We start from the raw sequence: 18373 nt of genomic DNA, 5'->3' as shown, positions 1-18373 counted from the left end.
GTACATAAGGATAACGTAGTTGGCGGTCGGCAGATTAGGGGTTAAAAAAAATTAATCGAGTGGCGGCGATGTGGGGGGACCTCGGTTTAGGGGTACATAGGTAGTTTATGGGTGTTAGTGTACTTTAGAGTACAGTAGTTAAGAGCTTTATAAACCGGGGTTAGCCCAGAAAGCTCTTAACTACTGACTTTTTTCCTGCGGCTGGAGTTTTGTCGTTAGATTTCTAACGCTCACTTCAGACACGACTCTAAATACCGGAGTTAGAAAAAAAATCCCATTGAAAAGATAGGATACGCAATTTACATAAGGGGATCTGCGGTATGGAAAAGTCGCGGCTGAAAAGTGAGCGTTAGACCCTTTTTTGAGTGACTCCAAATACCAGAGTTAGCCTAAAACCTCTAACGCTGGTTTTCACGGCTAACGCTGGTTTTCACGGCTAACGCCAAACTCCAAATCTAGGCCTAAGATAGCTACAATATAACTAATAGTCACATTGTAGCTATTTTAGGGTTTATTTTTATTTTACAGGCAAGTTTGTATTTATTTTAACTAGGTAGAATAGTTATAAAATAGTTAACTATTAATAACTACTTAGCTAAAATAAATACAAAAGTACCTGTAAAATAAAACCTAACTGAAGTTACACTAACACCTAACACTACACTATAATGAAATAAATTAACTAAATAAATACAATTACCTAAATTAAATTAAATTAGTTTAAGTGCAACAACCCCCCCTAAATTACAGAAAATAATAAACAAATTACAGATATATTACAGACTAATTACACCTAATCTAATAGCCCTATTAAAATAAAAAAGCCCCCCGAAATAAAAAAAACCCTAGCCTAAACTAAACTACCAATAGCCCTTAAAAAGGCCTTTTGCGGGGCATTGCCCCAAAGTAATCAGCTCTTTTACCTGTAAAAAAAAATACAAACAACCCCTCCAACAGTAAAACCCACCACCCACACAATCAACCCCCCAAATAAAATACTATCTAAAAAAACCTAAGATCCCCATTGCCCTGAAAAGGGCATTTGGATGGGCATTGCCCTTAAAAGGGCAGTTAGCTCTTTTGCAGGCCCAAACCCTAACCTAAAAATAAAACCCACCCAATACACCCTTTAAAAACCTAACACTAACCACCTGAAGATTGACTTACTGGGAGAAGTCTTCATCCAAGCCGGGCCAAAGTCCTCAACCAAGCCAGGAGAAGTCTTCATCCAAGCCGGGCGAAGTGGTCATCCAGACGGGCAGGAGTCTTCATCCAGACGGCATCTTCTATCTTCATCCATCCGGCGCAAAGCGGGTCCATCTTCAAGACATCCGATGGGGAGCATCCTCTTCATCCGATGACTAAAGATGAATGAAGGTACCTTAAGTGACGTCATCCAAGATGGCATCCCTTAAATTCTAATTGGCGGATTGAATTCTATCAGCCAATCAGAATTAAGGTAGAAAAAATTCTATTGGCTGATGCAATCGGTCAATAGGATTGAGCTTGCATTCTATTGGCTGATTGGAACAGCCAATAGGATTGAACTTCAGTCAATAGGATTGAACTTCAATCCTATTGGCTGATTGCATCAGCCAATAGGATTTTTTCTACCTTAATTCCGATTGGATGATAGAATTCAGCCAATCAGAATCTAAGGGAAACCATCTTGGATGACATCACTTAAAGGTACCTTCATTCAGTAAGAAGACTCCGGATGAAGAGGATGCTCTGCGTCGGATGTCTTGAAGATGGACCCGCTCCTTGTTGGATGGATGAAGATAGAAAATGCCGTCTGGATGAAGACTTCTGCCCATCTGGAGGACCACTTCGCCCGGCTTGGATGAAGACTTCTCCCGGCTTCATTGAGGACTTCGACCCGGCTTGGATGAAGACTTCTGCCGCTTCCTTGAGGATGGATGTCTGGTCTTCAGAACTGTAAGTCGATCTTCAGGGGGTTAGTGTTAGGTTTTTTTAAGGGTGTATTCAGTGGGTTTTATTTTTAGGTTAGGGTTTGGGCCTGCAAAAGAGCTAACTGCCCTTTTAAGGGCAATGCCCATCCAAATGCCCTTTTCAGGGCAATGGGGAGCTTAGGTTTTTTTAGATAGTATTTTATTTGGGGGGTTGGTTGTGTGGGTGGTGGGTTTTACTGTTGGGGGGTGTTTGTATTTTTTTTTTACAGGTAAAAGAGCTGATTACTTTGGGGCAATGCCCTGCAAAAGGCCCTTTTAAGGGCTATTGGTAGTTTAGTTTAGGCTACGGGGTTTTTTTATTTTGGGGGGCTTTTTTTTATTTTAATAGGGCTATTAGATTAGGTGTAATTAGTTTAAATATCTGTAATTTGTTTATTATTTTCTGTAATTTAGTGGGGGTTTTTGTACTTTAGCTAATTTAATTTAGGTAATTGTACTTAATTTAGTTAATTAATTTAATTATAGTGTAGTAGTAGTAGCTGTTAGTGTAACTTAGGTTAGGTTTTATTTTACAGGTACTTTTGTATTTATTTTAGCTAGGTAGTTATTAAATAGTTAATAACTATTTAATAACTATTCTACATAGTTAAAATAAATACAAACTTGCCTATAAAATAAAAATAAACCCTAAGATAGCTACAATGTAACTATTAGTTATATGGTAGCTAGCTTAGGGTTTATTTTATAGGTAAGTATTTAGTTTTAAATAGGAATAATTTAGTTAATTATAGTAATTTTATTTAGATTTATTGTAATTATATTTGTTAGGGGGTGTTAGGGTTAGACTTAGGTTTAGGGGTTAATACATTTAGTATAGTGGCGGTGACATTGGGGGCGGCAGATTAATGGTTAATAAATGTAGGTAGGTGGCAGCGATGTTAGGGAAGGCAGAGGGGTTAATAATATTTAACTAATGTTTGTGAGGCGGGAGGCGGCGGTTTAGGGGTTAATATGTTTATTATAGTGGCGGCGAAGTTGGGAGCGGCAGATTAGGGGTTAATAGTGTAGGCACGTTGCGACGACATTGGGGGCGGCAGATTAGGGTTAATAAATATAATGTAGGTGTCGGCAATGTTGGGGGCAGCAGATTAGGGGTTCATAAATATAATGTAGGTGGCGGCAGTGTCCGGAGCAGTAGATTAGGGGTTAAAAATTGTATTATAGTGTTTGCGATGCGGGAGTGCCTGGGTTTAGGGGTTAATAGCTAGTTTATGGTTGTTAGTGTACTTTTTAGCACTTTAGTTATGAGTTTTATGTTACGGCGTTGTACCATAAAACTCATAACTACTGACTTTTAAATGCGTTAGGACTCTTGACGGGGTAGGGTGTACCGCTCCCAGGACAGACTCGTAATATCAGCGCTATGGAAGTCCCATAGAAAAAAAGACTTTACAAAGTTTATGTAAGTCGTTTCGCGGTAAGGCCAAAGAAGTGTGCGTTGCCCCTAAACCTTCAAGACTCAGTGGGCATAAAAAAGCAGCTATAGGAACTTAGGACCTCTTAATGCTGCTTTTTTACTCTAACGCACAACTCGTTATCTAGCCGGACTAAAATTAAACAAACTACCAATTAAAGGAAAATAAAATTCACATTAAAAAAATTCTAACACTAATATAAAAATTACAAAGTATCTAATTACAAAAAATAAAAACACTAAATTACGAAAAATAACAAACAAATTTATCAAAAATAAAAAAGTATACCTAATCTAATAGCCCTATAAAATTAAAAAGCCCACCCAAGAAAATAACCCCTAACCTACAATAAACTACCAATAGCCCTTAAAAGGGCCTTTTGTGGGGCATTGCCCCAAAGAAATCAGCTCTTTTACCTGTAAAAAAATCCACAAAGACCCCTCAACAGTAAAACCCACCACCCAACCAAAATAATTAACCTAACTCTAACAAAAACCTAAGCTACCTATTGCCTTGAAAAGGGCATTTGCATGGGCATTGCTCTTAAAAGGGCATTCAACTCTTTTGCTTGCCCTGAAAAGGGTATTCAGCTCTTTTAAGAATAGCCCAAAAAAGTATAAAAAATCCTAACACTAACCCCCGACGATCCACTTACAGTTCCTAAAGTCCGGACATCCAGGTGACAAGAGGTCTTCACCCAGGCGGTGAGGTCTTCATTCATCCAGACGGCACCTTCTATCTTCATCCCGGCGGCAACTTCTATCTTCATCCCGGCGGCGCAGAGCAGGTCCATCCTGAAGACATCCAGCGCGGAGCATCCTCTTCATACGGTCGCCGCTGTATACTGAATCTTCAATGCAAGGGAGCCTTTTCAAAATGGCGTACCTTGCATTCCTATTGGCTGATTTGATTTTGGAAAATCAAATCAGCCAATAAGATGAGAGCTAGCGAAATCCTATTAGCTGTTCAAATCAGCCAATAGGATGAGAGCTACTGAAATTCTATTGACTATTCAAATCAGGGGTTAATAGTTTAATTTAGTATATTTTGATGTGGGGGCTTGCGGATTAAGGGTTAATAGGTTTATTATAGTGGCAGCGGTGTCGGGGAGCGGCAGAATAGGGGTTAGTGAATTTCCATAGTGGCGACGATGTCGGGAGCAGCAGATTAGGGTTTAATAACATTATGTAGGTGTCGACGATGTTGGGGGCGGCAGATTAGGGGTGTTTAGACATGGTTTTTATGTTAGGGTGTTAGTTTTAAACGTAACTTTTTTTCCCATAGACATCAATGGGGCTGCGTTACGGAGCTTTTCATTCTACGATCGCAGGTATTAGTTTTTTTTAAAACACTCTCTCCCCATGATATCTATGGGAAAAGCATACACGAGCACGTCAAAACAGCACTTGTATTTTGTGCGGTATGGAGCTCAGCGCAAGCATTTCGCACGCACAAGTCGGCTGTTTGAAAACTTGCAATGGCATCGCAATGGAGAGTGAAATAACGCAACTTTTGTTGCGTTTGTTAAATACCCTCTAACGTGCATAACTTGTAATCTACCTGAATATATTTTATTTTGACATGAAAGCTGTTGTAAATATAATATTATATATATATATATATATATATATATATATATATATGGAGTTGAGTTTCAGAGTTCAGCGCACATAGAATGGAGAAAAACAAAACCAAAACCAAATTATGGTGCAGTATGTCAGTACTAGGCAATCAAAAACTAAACGTGAGATTTAAATGTGCTCACCTTATTTAACCTCAAACATGTGAGGTATGTTGGAAGCATGGAGGGGATGTAATCCCTATCTGTGGTAAAGATGTTTCCAGCTGGTATGCAGAAACTTTTAGAAGGTTGAAATCTTGATATCCCTGGAGTAGAAATATGTTGGTATTTCAGACAAACTTCTCCTCTCTGGAGTTAGGTAGAGACACTTTAATTCTTTTTGCTGGATTTCTTTTCTTGTTACTGTTTATTTCTTTTCTCCTTCTTTATACTTGAAAGGCTTCTCCTCTCTGGAGTATGGTATAAACTTTATGTATGCAAACCAATTAGTGCTCAGTTTACATACTATGAGATCAATTGTGGATATTAATTGCAGCACTCATGAGATGTGTATAAATGATGCTTGCAAGGACACAAAGTGAAATTTAAAATAAAAACAGTTTTATTTTCCAATGTCCAATAAAAAATTATAAACAGAAATCCTCTTTGATAATAGTCCAGATCAGGGACAGAAATAGGTGAGCAGATGAAATATAGTATATTTCTCTAAATCCGGTAGTGAGTTTTTTTCTTATCAGGGCTGGTGCAAAAACAGCTAGCTGATAAAAATTAGTGATATTGTGGTATAGGATGCTGTAAGTACAGCTGAAGGTAAATTCCTTGCGGTGGTTTTGAGCTCTGAAAAGCTCCCAGAGTTCAGGTGGATAAGTTGGTGTTTATGATGGAAAACCGTAATAAATAGTTACATGAACTGCTGTAAATACAGCTAGATAATGATTCCTTGTGATTTTTTGAGCTCTAGATAGCTCACAATATCCGGATGGATGTGGATTCTTAAGCCTGTCAGTGACCCTCTGATGAAGTGAATGTAATTCACGAAACGCGTAAGGGCACGCCCACTTCTGACGTCACTTCCTGTCCAGGGAGACCAAGCTTCAAACACTTCAGCAACGGACCCTGTCACTGACAGGCTAAATAATCCTCCCAAATAAATCTCATGTTATGGTAAAACTCCAGTTGTTGGGATTGCTGGAAGTGATATTTTTCCAAGGTTAGTAACTGTGTAACATGTTTACACCACTCTTTTATGCTAGGTAAATTTAACTTTTCCTATAAGCGTGGGATTAATTGTTTAGCTCCGTTAGTCATGATACATAATAATCTTAATCTTATTTTACATTTGATTTTTGGGGTATAATTGAAAAGCAGGATCAATGGGTCCATTGCTATTTTAAAGGATATAACTTTTTCTATTTCGACCTTAAAGGGACATGAAACCCAAAAATTTGATTTCATGATTCAGATAGAGAATACAATTTTAAACAACTTTCCAATTTACTTATATTATTTAATTTGCTTCCTTCTCTTGTTATACTTTGCTGAAAGGTTTAGCTAGGCATGCTCAGGAACAGCAGAGAACCCAGGCTCTAGCTGTTGATTAGTGGCTGCATATATATATCGACTGTGATTGGCTTACCCATGTGTTAAGTTAGAAACCACAAGTGCATTGCTGCTCCTTCAACAAATGATACCAAGAGAATGAAACAAATTAGATAATAGAAGTAAAATAGAAAGTTGTATAAAAAAAAAGGATTCTATCAGCCAATCGGAATTAAGGTAGGAATATTCTGATTGGCTGATGGAATCAGCCAATCAGAATCAAGTTCAATCTGATTGGCTGATCCAATCAGCCAATCAGATTGAGCTCGCATTCTATTGGCTGTTCCGATCAGCCAATAGTATGCAAGCTCAATCTGATTGGCTGATTGGATCAGCCTATCGGATTGAACTTGATTCTGATTGGCTGATTGGCTTAACTATTTAATAGCTATTGTACCTGGTTAAAATAAATACAAAGTTACCTGTAAAATAAATATTAATCCTAAAATAGCTATAATATAATTATAATTTATATTGTAGCTATATTAGGATTTATTTTACAGGTAAGTATTTAGCTTTAAATAGTAATAATTTATTTAATAAGAGTTAATTAATTTCGTTAGATTAAAATTATATTTAATTTAGGGGGGTGTTAGTGTTAGGGTTAGACTTAGCTTTAGGGGTTAATACATTTATTAGAATAGCGGTGAGCTCCAGTCAGCAGATTAGGGGTTAATAATTTAAGTTAGGTGTCGGCGATGTTAGGGAGGGCAGATTAGGGGTTAATACTATTTATTATAGGGTTAGTGAGGCGGATTAGGGGTTAATAACTTTATAATAATAGCGGTGCGGTCCGCTCGGCAGATTAGGGGTTAATAAGTGTAGGCAGGTGGAGGCGACGTTGTGGGGGGCAGATTAGGGGTTAATAAATATAATATAGGGGTCGGCGGTGTTAGGGGCAGCAGATTAGGGGTACATAAGGGATAATGTAAGTAACGACGGTTTACGGAGCGGCAGATTAGGGGTTAATAATAATATGCAGGGGTCAGCGATAGCGGGGGCGGCAGAATAGGGGTTAATAAGTGTAAGGTTAGGGGTGTTTAGACTCGGGGTACATGTTAGAGTGTTAGGTGCAGACGTAGGAAGTGTTTCCCCAAAGGAAACAATGGGGCTGCGTTAGGAGCTGAACGCGGCTTTTTTGCAGGTGTTAGGTTTTTTTTCAGCTCAAACAGCCCCATTGTTTCCTATGGGGGAATCGTGCACGAGCACGTTTTTGAGGCTGGCCGCGTCCGTAAGCAACTCTGGTATCGAGAGTTGAAGTTGCGTTAAATATGCTCTACGCTCCTTTTTTGGAGCCTAACGCAGCCATTCTGTGGACTCTCAATACCAGAGTTATTTTAAAGGTGCGGCCAGAAAAAAGCCAGCGTTAGATACGCGGGTCGTTACCAACAAAACTCTAAATCTAGCCGTAATTAAATTACTAAGTCCCCTAACACCCACTAAATTAACCCCAATGACCTAAATTAAAAAATACTAAGTTACATTTAAAATTAAAAAGCTAACATTACTTAAAAATAAATAGATTTAAATTAATCTAAGATTGCAAAAAATAAAAAAATCTAAAATTACATAAAATAATAACACAAATGATCAAAAATAAAAAAATTAAACCAAATCCCTATGAAAATAAAAAAGCCCCTCCCCAATAAAAACACCTAATCTAACACTAAACTACCAATAGTCCTTAAAAGGGCCTTTTGTAGGGCATTGCCCTAAGTTAAACAGCTCTTTTCCTTAAAAAAATACTAATTTAGACTGATTTGAACAGCCAATAGGATTTCAGTAGCTCTCTTCCTATTGGCTGATTTGAATTTGAAGAATCAAATCAGCAAATAGGACTGCAAGGGACTCCATATTTAAACGCGTACCTTGAATTCACTATTCAGTGTACGAACGGTGATTACCTACTTGGGAGGTTAGACTTAGGCTTTTTTTTATTTTTTGTGGGTTTGTTTTTTTTAGATTAGGGATTTCTGGGCACTCATAAAAGAGCTGAATGCCCTTTTAAGGGCAGTAAAAGAGCTGAATGCTCTTTTAAGGGCATTGCCCATACAAATGCCCCTTTAGGGGCAAATGGTAGTTTAGGATTGTTTAGTGTTAGGTTTTTTATTTTGGTGAGTAGGGGGTTTTACTGTTAGAGGAGGGACTTAGTATTTTTTTTTAAGGAAAAGAGCTGTTTAACTTAGGGCAATGCACTACAAAAAGCAGTATTAGATTAGGGTTTTTTTTATTTTAGGGGGGCTTTTTTATTTTCATAGGGATTAGGTTTAAATTTTTTATTTTTGATAATTTGGTTCATTATTTTATCTAATGTTAGACTTTTTTTATTTTTTTCTAATCTTAGATTAATTTAAACTTAGTTTTTTTTATTTTTAAGTAATGTTAGCTTTTTTATTTTAAAGGGACAGTCAAGTCCAAAAAAAATGTCATGATTTAAATAGGGCATGAAATTTTAAACAACTTCCCAATTTACTTTTTATCACCAATTTTGCTTTGTTCTATTGGTATTCTTAGTTGAAAGCTAAACCTAGGAGGTTCATATGCTAATTTCTTAGACCTTGAAGACTGCCTCTAATCTGAATACATTTTGACCACTAGAGGGCATTAGTTCACATGTTTCATATAGATAACATTGAGCTCATGCACGTAAAGTGACCTAGGAGTGAGCACTGATTGGCTAAACTGCATGTCTGTCAAAAGAACTGAAATAAGGCAGCAGTCAGCAGAGGCTTAGATACAAGATAATTACAGAGGTAAAACGTGTATTATTATAACTGTGTTGGATATGCAAAACTGGGGAATGGGTAATAAAGGGATTATCTTTCTTTTTAAACAACAAAAATTCTGGTGTTGACTGTCCCTTTAATTGTAACTTAGTATTTTTTAATTTAGGTAATTGGGGTTAATTTAGTAAGTGTTAGGTTAGGGGGTTTAGTAATTGAATTAGTTATTTGGATTATTGCGCTGTGGGTTAAAGGTGGATTAGGGGTTAATATACTTTATTAGGTTAATTGTGATGTGGGTTAATGGCGGATTAGGGGTTAATAGTTTTTTTAGGTAGTTTGCAAAGTTGGGGTTGGTGGATTTAGGGGTTAATACATTTATTAGGTACATTGTGATGTGGGTGAATTGCGGATTAGGGGTTAATAATTTAATTAGGTGTCTTGCGTTGTGGGGGATTGCCGGTTTAGGGGTTAATACTTTTATTATTAGTTCTGATGTTGGTTTGATGGCGGATATAGGGATTTTTCGTGTTGGGTTTATTTTTGAGTGGCGGGTTAGACTTTTACGGGAGATTTGACTTTTTATTTTTTATTTTCTTAGGCCCAGGCAGTTTGTAATGTGCCGCAAGTCACTGAAATTTGTATTTACACTCATTTCTGGACATCGCTAGTTTATCCGACTTATGACACTTTATAAACTGCCGGCGGGATTTATGTAATACCCTGATGTGCAAGATGAAATTACATGTGCGAGGGTTTCAGCAGTTGCGCTGAAGCCTGCACCGTATATGTAATCTCGCCCAAGGACTTAATCGGCTTATATATAATGCCATCTTGTAAGAATAGTCTTGAATTTCAATGCCCTTAATACTTGGGTTTTGTCTAATGGCAGCAGCCATTATTTCAAGGGACACTGAACCCAATTTTTTTTCTTTTGTGATTCAGAAACAGCATGCAATTTTAAGCAACTTTCTAATTTATTCCTATTATCAAATTTTCTTCATTCTCTTGGTATCTTTATTTGAAATGCAAGAATGTAAGTTTAGATGCCGGCCCATTTTTAGTGAACAACCTGGGTTGTTCTTGCTGATTGGTGGATAAATTCATCCACCAATGAGCAAGTGCTTTCCAGGGTTCTGAACCAAAAAAATAGCTTAGATGCCTTCTTTTTCAAATAATGATAACAAGAGAACGAAGAAAAATTGATAATAGGAGTAAATTAGAAAGTTGCTTAAAATTGCATGCTCTTTCTGAATCATGAAAGAAAAAATTTGGGTTCAGTGTCCCTTTCAATGGAAAATACAAACAATAGGGGTGAAAGGGGACATCCCTGCCGGGTTCCATTATGAATTAGAAATTGATTTGAAAGTGAGTCATTCAGTCTAATCCTAGCCTGAGGCTTAGTGTAAAGTGTAAATATTTTATCAATAATGGTATCACCCATTCTGAAACGTTTTAAATGTATTTTTTAGGAAGGCCCAATTTAACCTATCGAAGGCCTTTTCGGCATCCGTCGCTAAAAATATTGAGGGGATTGTGTTTGTGCATTTTCTAATAAATTTAATATCTCTATGTGGAGTGAAACCTACTCGATTGACATGAATAAGTTGTGGAAGGAATTTGTTGATTCTTAAAGCCAAAATTTTTGCAAATAATTTTACATCCACATTTAAAAGTGAGGTAGGTCTGAAGTTGTGAGGGGTATCTGGAGTCTTCCTTGAATTTGGGAGTACTGTAATGTGTGCTTCTAGCATACTTAGGAGGAATGGTTTATTGTTATTAACTATTTTAAAAATCGTTAATAAATGTGGGTCTAGGGATGGAGTGAATTTTTTATAATATTGTGTGGAGAAGCCATCTGGGCCTGGACTTTTACCTGGGTTGAGGTCTTTTATTGCTTGTGTAATCTCCTCTGCGGTAAATGGGGAATCTAATTCCTCTATTTGTTCCTTCTTAAGTGTAGGGAGGGGAATTTTATCCAAGTAATTTTGTCGGCATTTAACGATGTGCGGCGGACATGATACGCTACATTGTATCATATCCGTCAGCACATTAATAAATATACCCTCATGAGTCTATTTTTATTTACCACTCTCCTTTGGAAATTTCTTCCTTGGTGTGTGAACGACAATATCATTTTCAGGTCCCTGTTTTAGGTAGCGAGGCCTGCATCTTTTTCTTCTCAGGCTGAGGTACCTGTGCAGGTATTTTCCTGACGAAGCTTGTTGCCATTTTTTAGGTTGGGGTCTTTTTTCTCTTCTTGCTGGTTAGGATTCCTGGCTGTCCGTTGGTGTGAGATCTGAGGGATCCAGAGTTAGAGAGCTACAGAAGTCCGATACATCCGATATTTTCATACACACCAACCTTCTGTTATCTTGCAGAACATATCGGTGGAAAGGAAAGCCCCAGCAGTACAATATTTTGTTTCTCTCGTAGCAATTTAGTTAAAGGTGCCAATTCTCTGTGTCTTTGTAGAGTCCTGGGGGAGAGTTCCGAATAAAATTGTAGACTTGTCCTTCTAAAACGTATTGGCTGATTTTTCCTAGACAGTGCCAGGATCTACTCTTTATCCAAAAAGCTCTTGAATTTCATTTTGATATCTCTGGGAGGTGCTGTTTCCGGGGGGTTTCGGCCTCAGTGCTCTGTGTGCCCTGTCCCAGGGAATATCCACTGGATGTTGTGTCCCTTTCATGTGGGCGAACAGTGCTGCTAAGTAGGTAAAGAATTCCTTGGGGAGGACTGATTCGGGAATGCCTCTGATGCGTAACTTCTTTTTTTCTATTTTCAAGATCTTCTATTTTGTCATTAAGATCGTCTATGATAGATACTTGTGCAATCACTTGTTCCTGTGTATCAGTGATCTCTTCTCTGACTATGTCTGTCTGATCTTCTATGGCTTCCACTCTGAAGCCCAGAGTATGTATTTCTTGTTTTATTTCCACAATCTTCTCCCTTAATGAAAGTTCTATGTAAGCTATATCCTAGGAAAGAAAAAACGGAAGGCTGCTGAGCAACAGGTAAAGAAAAAAACAGCTTTATTCCATTAAAATAGAAGAGACACAAAAATGACAAGGAGGGTAGTTAGCCATCTAACATGTTTCGCGCTGGTGTGCGCTTACTCATAGATGCATCTATGAGTAAGCGCACACCAGCGCGAAACATGTTAGATGGCTAACTACCCTCCTTGTCATTTTTGTGTCTCTTCTATTTTAATGGAATAAAGCTGTTTTTTTCTTTACCTGTTGCTCAGCAGCCTTCCGTTTTTTCTTTGCTGAGTATTTTGCGGTCGTCCGCCGCTTCCTGGTTGGCTCCACACACATCCCCCTCTCCCTGCTTTGGTCTAATCCATTCACCCCTCCGGTCCAAAGCGGAAGTTACCTGTAGCGGCTCCGCACCCTTCCTACTTAAGCTATATCCTACTTTGATGCTAATGAGGATAGTAAGTTTAGTGGCACTTGTGTGGATAGCTTTGTATCTTGAGAATTTTCATCCTCCAATGTAGCTATAGGGGTAAAGGCCTCTCTTGTGTCCTTTAATGGTGAGGATCTTCTGCGATCTGAAGCTGAGAAGAATGAGCTCATTGAGTGCTCTTTTACCAGTGTTTTTAACTGTTTATGCGGTTAAATATTTTTTTTTAGGCCATAATGCTTTCCTGCTTCTGCTTGTACAAAATAAGCTGTGTGACTGTACCAGAGTATCGATTCTATGATAATTGGCTGTTTTAATAAGGGTTTTATAACTTTATCCAAGCAAAGAAGGGATTTTAAGATGCAACACTAAGTAAAATGCTCTCTCTCGTTGTTAAAACTCAAAAAGTTAACAGTCCTCTAATGCTGTCAAAAAAGTGTAGCAAGGGCTAAAAAGCTTCTGAGTGAATTAAAGTAGCACGTATAGTTCCTTAGGTAAAGTTTCCTCAAGAATAAATAGCACCGGGTTCAGTTTAATGGTAGTACATACACATGAGTTTTTTTTCAATTACGTCTGGAGTAATTAAGGATCCGAGTAATCTTGTTGTGATGGTCCTTTGTTGAATTTTATGTTGTTTTAAGGGATAGCTCTAGCAGTATCTCCGTAGTTCATCGATGAATGTTTGGTGAGCTTAAAAGCTTGGAGTACAAATTAGCCTTTTGACGGCAGGTCCTGGGGCAGGAATTATACCTATAGAGTGCACTCGTATACAACAAAGTGTCTCAAAGCATAAGTCCTACTGCTGGTACTAGCATATGTAATATACGATTATGGATCTCCAGGTCCTCCTGAGATCAGTGTGATCTGTATTGTACAAGTGTCAGCCGTTGCTGCAAGGTAAAAAAGTTGATAGTTTATCAGAGCTAAGAGTAATAGGTAGTCCTGGGACGAGGATTACGCATATGGAGTCATTCAGCAGTGCTTTTAAAAAATGATTTGATGCACCGATCATATTGCCTATCCTCTTTAGAGAAACAAGGATTGTGTTGTAGTAGTGAGCAAATCCGTATATGCTAGTACTGGCAGTAGGACAGGTGCTTTGCGATGAACTACGGAGATACTGCTAGAGCTATCCCTTAAAAACACATAACATTTAACAAAGGACCATCATAACAAGATTACTCAGATCCTTAATTACTCCAGACGTAATTAAAAAAACCTCACACATATGTACTACCATTAAACCAAACCCAGTGCTATTTATTCTTGAGGAAACTTTACCTAAAGAACTATACAACCAATTCATACCTTATTACATTTATTCATGCATTATTATGCAGTCTTTTTTCTTCATAACTTCATTTAATTTTTTAAAATGTATTCATTCATTACATACCTCACTTATATATAAACCCTATAACACAATAGTGTGGAATATATCTCTCTCTCAGCTTTAATTAGTGCACTCAATTTGTTTTTGTACTTTTATAACTTTATCCCCCAAGACTCTTATTTTTACTGTATAGTTAAGGACATTTTTATTTTAGTCCATATGTAAATTGTCACCTTTGCCTGTTTTTATGCTTCTGCGTTTGCCTCCGCCAGACTGTGTGATCTATGCGGTCGCCATCTTGTGGCCTACCTGTTTTGATGACCACTTTGCTAGGACCTTTTTTATTTTACATTTCTCAAGGTTATGTCTATTTAGATATGTCAGCTATGGCCTTGTGTGAACGACTGGGTGGTTCATTTGCGAGGTTAGGTAATATCCTTATAGTGCATACCTTCGCCAATTCTATCCATTCACACAGTCAGTCTACAGTCACGCCTGAGTGCGTCACACTCCTTGGCCCTTTACTTATATCCGGAAGTTGGTCGACCATTGTTGGTAAAGGCTATAACATAGCCCAGATGTTTAGGCTGCCTTTACCAACCAACTGCCAATGATTTAGGCTATTGTAACCGGTAATGTGGCATTTTTAAGGGATTGGTGCTCCAGAGATATGGAATTATGCAGCCACCATCTTAGCTGCGGCCAAACTCCGTCCCCCTGTTAATATAATATTTATATCACCAAATGTGTTAGTGTATGTGAGAGGTAGAAGAAACATTTTTTTAGAATATAAAATAAAAAGGGCCATACACAAAAAAGTCTTCTACCTAAGCAACTTAAATAAGAACCAATTACGACTGGTAGGAATTACTATTGAATGTGCTGGGTATATATTGTTATCTGTATGTTTTGAGAAATGTTTCATGTGCAGCTTTAAATTAATTAATTAATTAATTAATTAGTTAATTAACAACAGTGATAATACTGGCATCTATTATTGTTATTCATTATTTAATTTAAAATAAATGTTTTGAAATGCTACAACCAAAACCTAGTCTAATAATTCATCTTTAACATTTGGAGTTTGTTGTGTGTCGTCAATAAAGTGTCCCTTTTGTTCCCCTCAAATCTAATTACCTTTGTCCTCAGGACCCTTAACAGGCCAGATATGTATTATATCTTAAAGGGACAGTTTACTCAAAAATGTTCTCCCCTTTAATTTGTTCCCAATGATCCACTTTATCTGCTGGAGTGTATTAAATTGTATTTCCATTACCCTTATATTGGCATTTGAAATAGTTTATTTAGCCTGTGGTATCCCCACCCATCCTGAAAGTTTTTGGCCTCAAGGTCAAGCTGTGTTAACACAGCTAGTAGAAGAAATTACACTCCCAGCGGTTTATAGAAGAGATAAGGTAATAAAATGTTTATTTTCCATTGTTCTCTCTAAGTATTGGTAATTGGTTTACAGACAGATATAAGATAAAGAAGCAGGTATATGTACACAATGTGATAAAGTAATGAGATCTGATTATACCTACAAGCTCAACCCATTTTATTGGTTGTGACTTCAAAACACAAAATCAGCTAATTCATATACACAAATAAACCTTAAAAAAGCAAATCTCGTACATTTAATACTTTCCAGCTGGTAAAACAAGTAATTGGAAATACATTAGGGGAAAAAAATTTTTAACACAATTTTAAAAACAATAGTATACTGTCCCTTTAACTAGAACACATATGGTCCATGGGTGAGCTGATTATTTCACCTGTGGTCTAGTTAAGCTATAATTAATATCTGGCCTGTTAAGGGTCCAGAGGACTTGGTTTGAGTAACACCACTCTAGTATTATGCACAAAAGTAATACTCTTCAGTATATAGTGGGATGTGTATCATATAAGCATTAAGCCAACAGTTGCAAATAATGGGGGGCTTTGATAAATTTTTGCAATGTAAATGTATAAATACATTGAAGTCAAGAAATACATTTGCTTGCATTATTTACTGTATATATAAGTAGTTATAGTTTACAAAATTATCTATTTTTTTATTGTATTGTACTTAGAAATGCCTGAATAAATGTGTATTATTGTTATTTAATTTCCCCATGCATAAAATGGTTGACTGGTACACACAATCAGATTAAACTCTGTCTCCTGTCAATGAATCATGACAAATAGATGAGGTTCACTAGTGATTTTGTCCGTTTCTCTAAGCTTTTGATGTTTGCTTTTTTTCCCCATTTTTTTTTTATTGCAAGATGATACTCATTTATCATCAGCCTTTAAACTGCTTCACTGCCAAGGGGTGCAGGAACTCATTCAATAGTCACTGCAGCACTGAAGGGGTTAAGCAGAGTCATTTCACAGAAACTGTCACTTTTTGTGCGCTTTACTTCACTGCCCTTCACTTCCATTCCATTTGAAGCTCTGCAATCCGCTATTTTGTTTAGTTCCAGTTGATTTCATTTTGCACATGCTGAGGTACCAATGGGACAAGAGTAAATTATACAAAAATAATAAAGACTTTGCTTGCTCTAATAACTTTGATAATGACTTATACCTGATATTAGTGTCTAAAATATATTCTCACAACAAAGGATAAGAACAAAATAGCATTGGATAATATTATATTTCTGTCATGGATGCCATCAGAATGTATAATTAATTTGAAATTCTATCTAACTGTGGCTTGGTATTATTGGGCATATTTACTAAGTGAAGAACATACTTCCACCAGCCAAAGAGAATTGCTTGGCAGATGACTGACAATCCTATATTTAACGTGTTGGTCGATGAAAGATAATTTATGTTCTATCTTGAGATGCCTTTACATACCCCCTTAACCTGTTGGCATGGACTGTAAAAAGGCATGATAGAAATATCAATTTGAATCTGTCCTAAGGTTAAGATGCATCAGTGTCACTTAATGTGACATGGAAAGCGTCTCAGATTTAAATATGATGTTACTAAAGCTACTTATTATAGAAACAGCTTGTATTTAAATCAACAGGGTCAAATTAGAAAGATGAGTAAAGTCTTTCACAATCAAAAGGGAATTATCGCCTTAGATGAAGAAAAGATATGTGCTAACAAGTTTTGATTTAGCTGAAATTAACAAGATCCCAATTCAGCTGATTTAAGTTCCCACAGTTTGCCTGTTCCTCAAAGGGAAATAATTTGAAACAGTTTGTGAGCAGCACACATTTAGAGTATTCAGAATTTTGCCTTGATTGTTTAAGCTAAAGGCTTATTGAATTTGGATTTACAAGCATTTAATGACATGACTCGCCAAAGTTATAGAAAAACAAAAACGATAATTCTAGGTGTATACAGATCAAGAGAAATGGATTTCTAAAGGACAATGTAAGGATATTTATAACAAAATATTTATAGTGGTATGAATATTAATAACAGGGTATCTAGGCTAAGCATAATTGAAGCATTATTTGCCATACCTTCGGTTATTTTTATCCCAGATTTGCACTCCACGGCTCTAATCTCTGAATTTACTAAAAAAAATATATTGGTGGGCAGCTGCACACAAGAGTGTTCCAAGTTCTTATGCACCAATTAGCTTATTAGTGAATTCACAGATTGTCATTAGTACAAAAGGTGCTGGTCTTGTATTAAAATAACCTGGCTGTATTTTTTTTTTTATATATAATATTATAGGACAAGCATAGTGATATGTTAGTGATAACAAGCCTCTTAATTTTGGTTTAATTTCATGTTCCATAGTTCGAAAAAATGTATAGTTTATTTTATGGCACTTTTCCATTGTCTCTTAAACATGTATCATCCTTCAGAAACCATAATTGGTACAGCATACTTCTTCAAATGTCTATTTTTTCTCTCCTGAAATCATATTGAAAGGCTTTATAGAAGTGCTTATCATATTTCCTCACATCAAATTCTCTTCTTGACCTTCAGCAAACTAGATTTGATCATCACCACTTCAAAGAGAACTCAATCATCTCATTGAAGCCTTCTCTAAAGTCCATATCTCCCAACTAACAATTTGTAATCTTTCTACAGCCTTTAACACCCTTGACCACCCTCTACTCTTCCAACCTATTTAACCCTTTATGTATGGCTTATTTCTTTATTTTAGGTTTTAGCGCATTCCTTGTGAACCAGGGGTGGAACTACCATTGGTGCAACAGGTGCAGTGGGGACCAAGTGTTGGAGGGAAGCCCATAGCAGCAAGTCTATACATAGGTGTGTGCATAATGTGTACAACCATAATGAAGAGGAGACTTTTATAAGTGCAGGTTGCAGATCTATCTATCTATCTATCTTTCTATATATCTATCTATATTATTGCTATTGCTTAC

This window comes from Bombina bombina, chromosome 9 (genome assembly GCF_027579735.1).
Source record: "Bombina bombina isolate aBomBom1 chromosome 9, aBomBom1.pri, whole genome shotgun sequence".
NCBI lineage: Eukaryota > Metazoa > Chordata > Amphibia > Anura > Bombinatoridae > Bombina > Bombina bombina.
The sequence above is the reverse complement of the archived record's forward strand: the minus strand, read 5'-3'. Positions refer to the sequence as shown.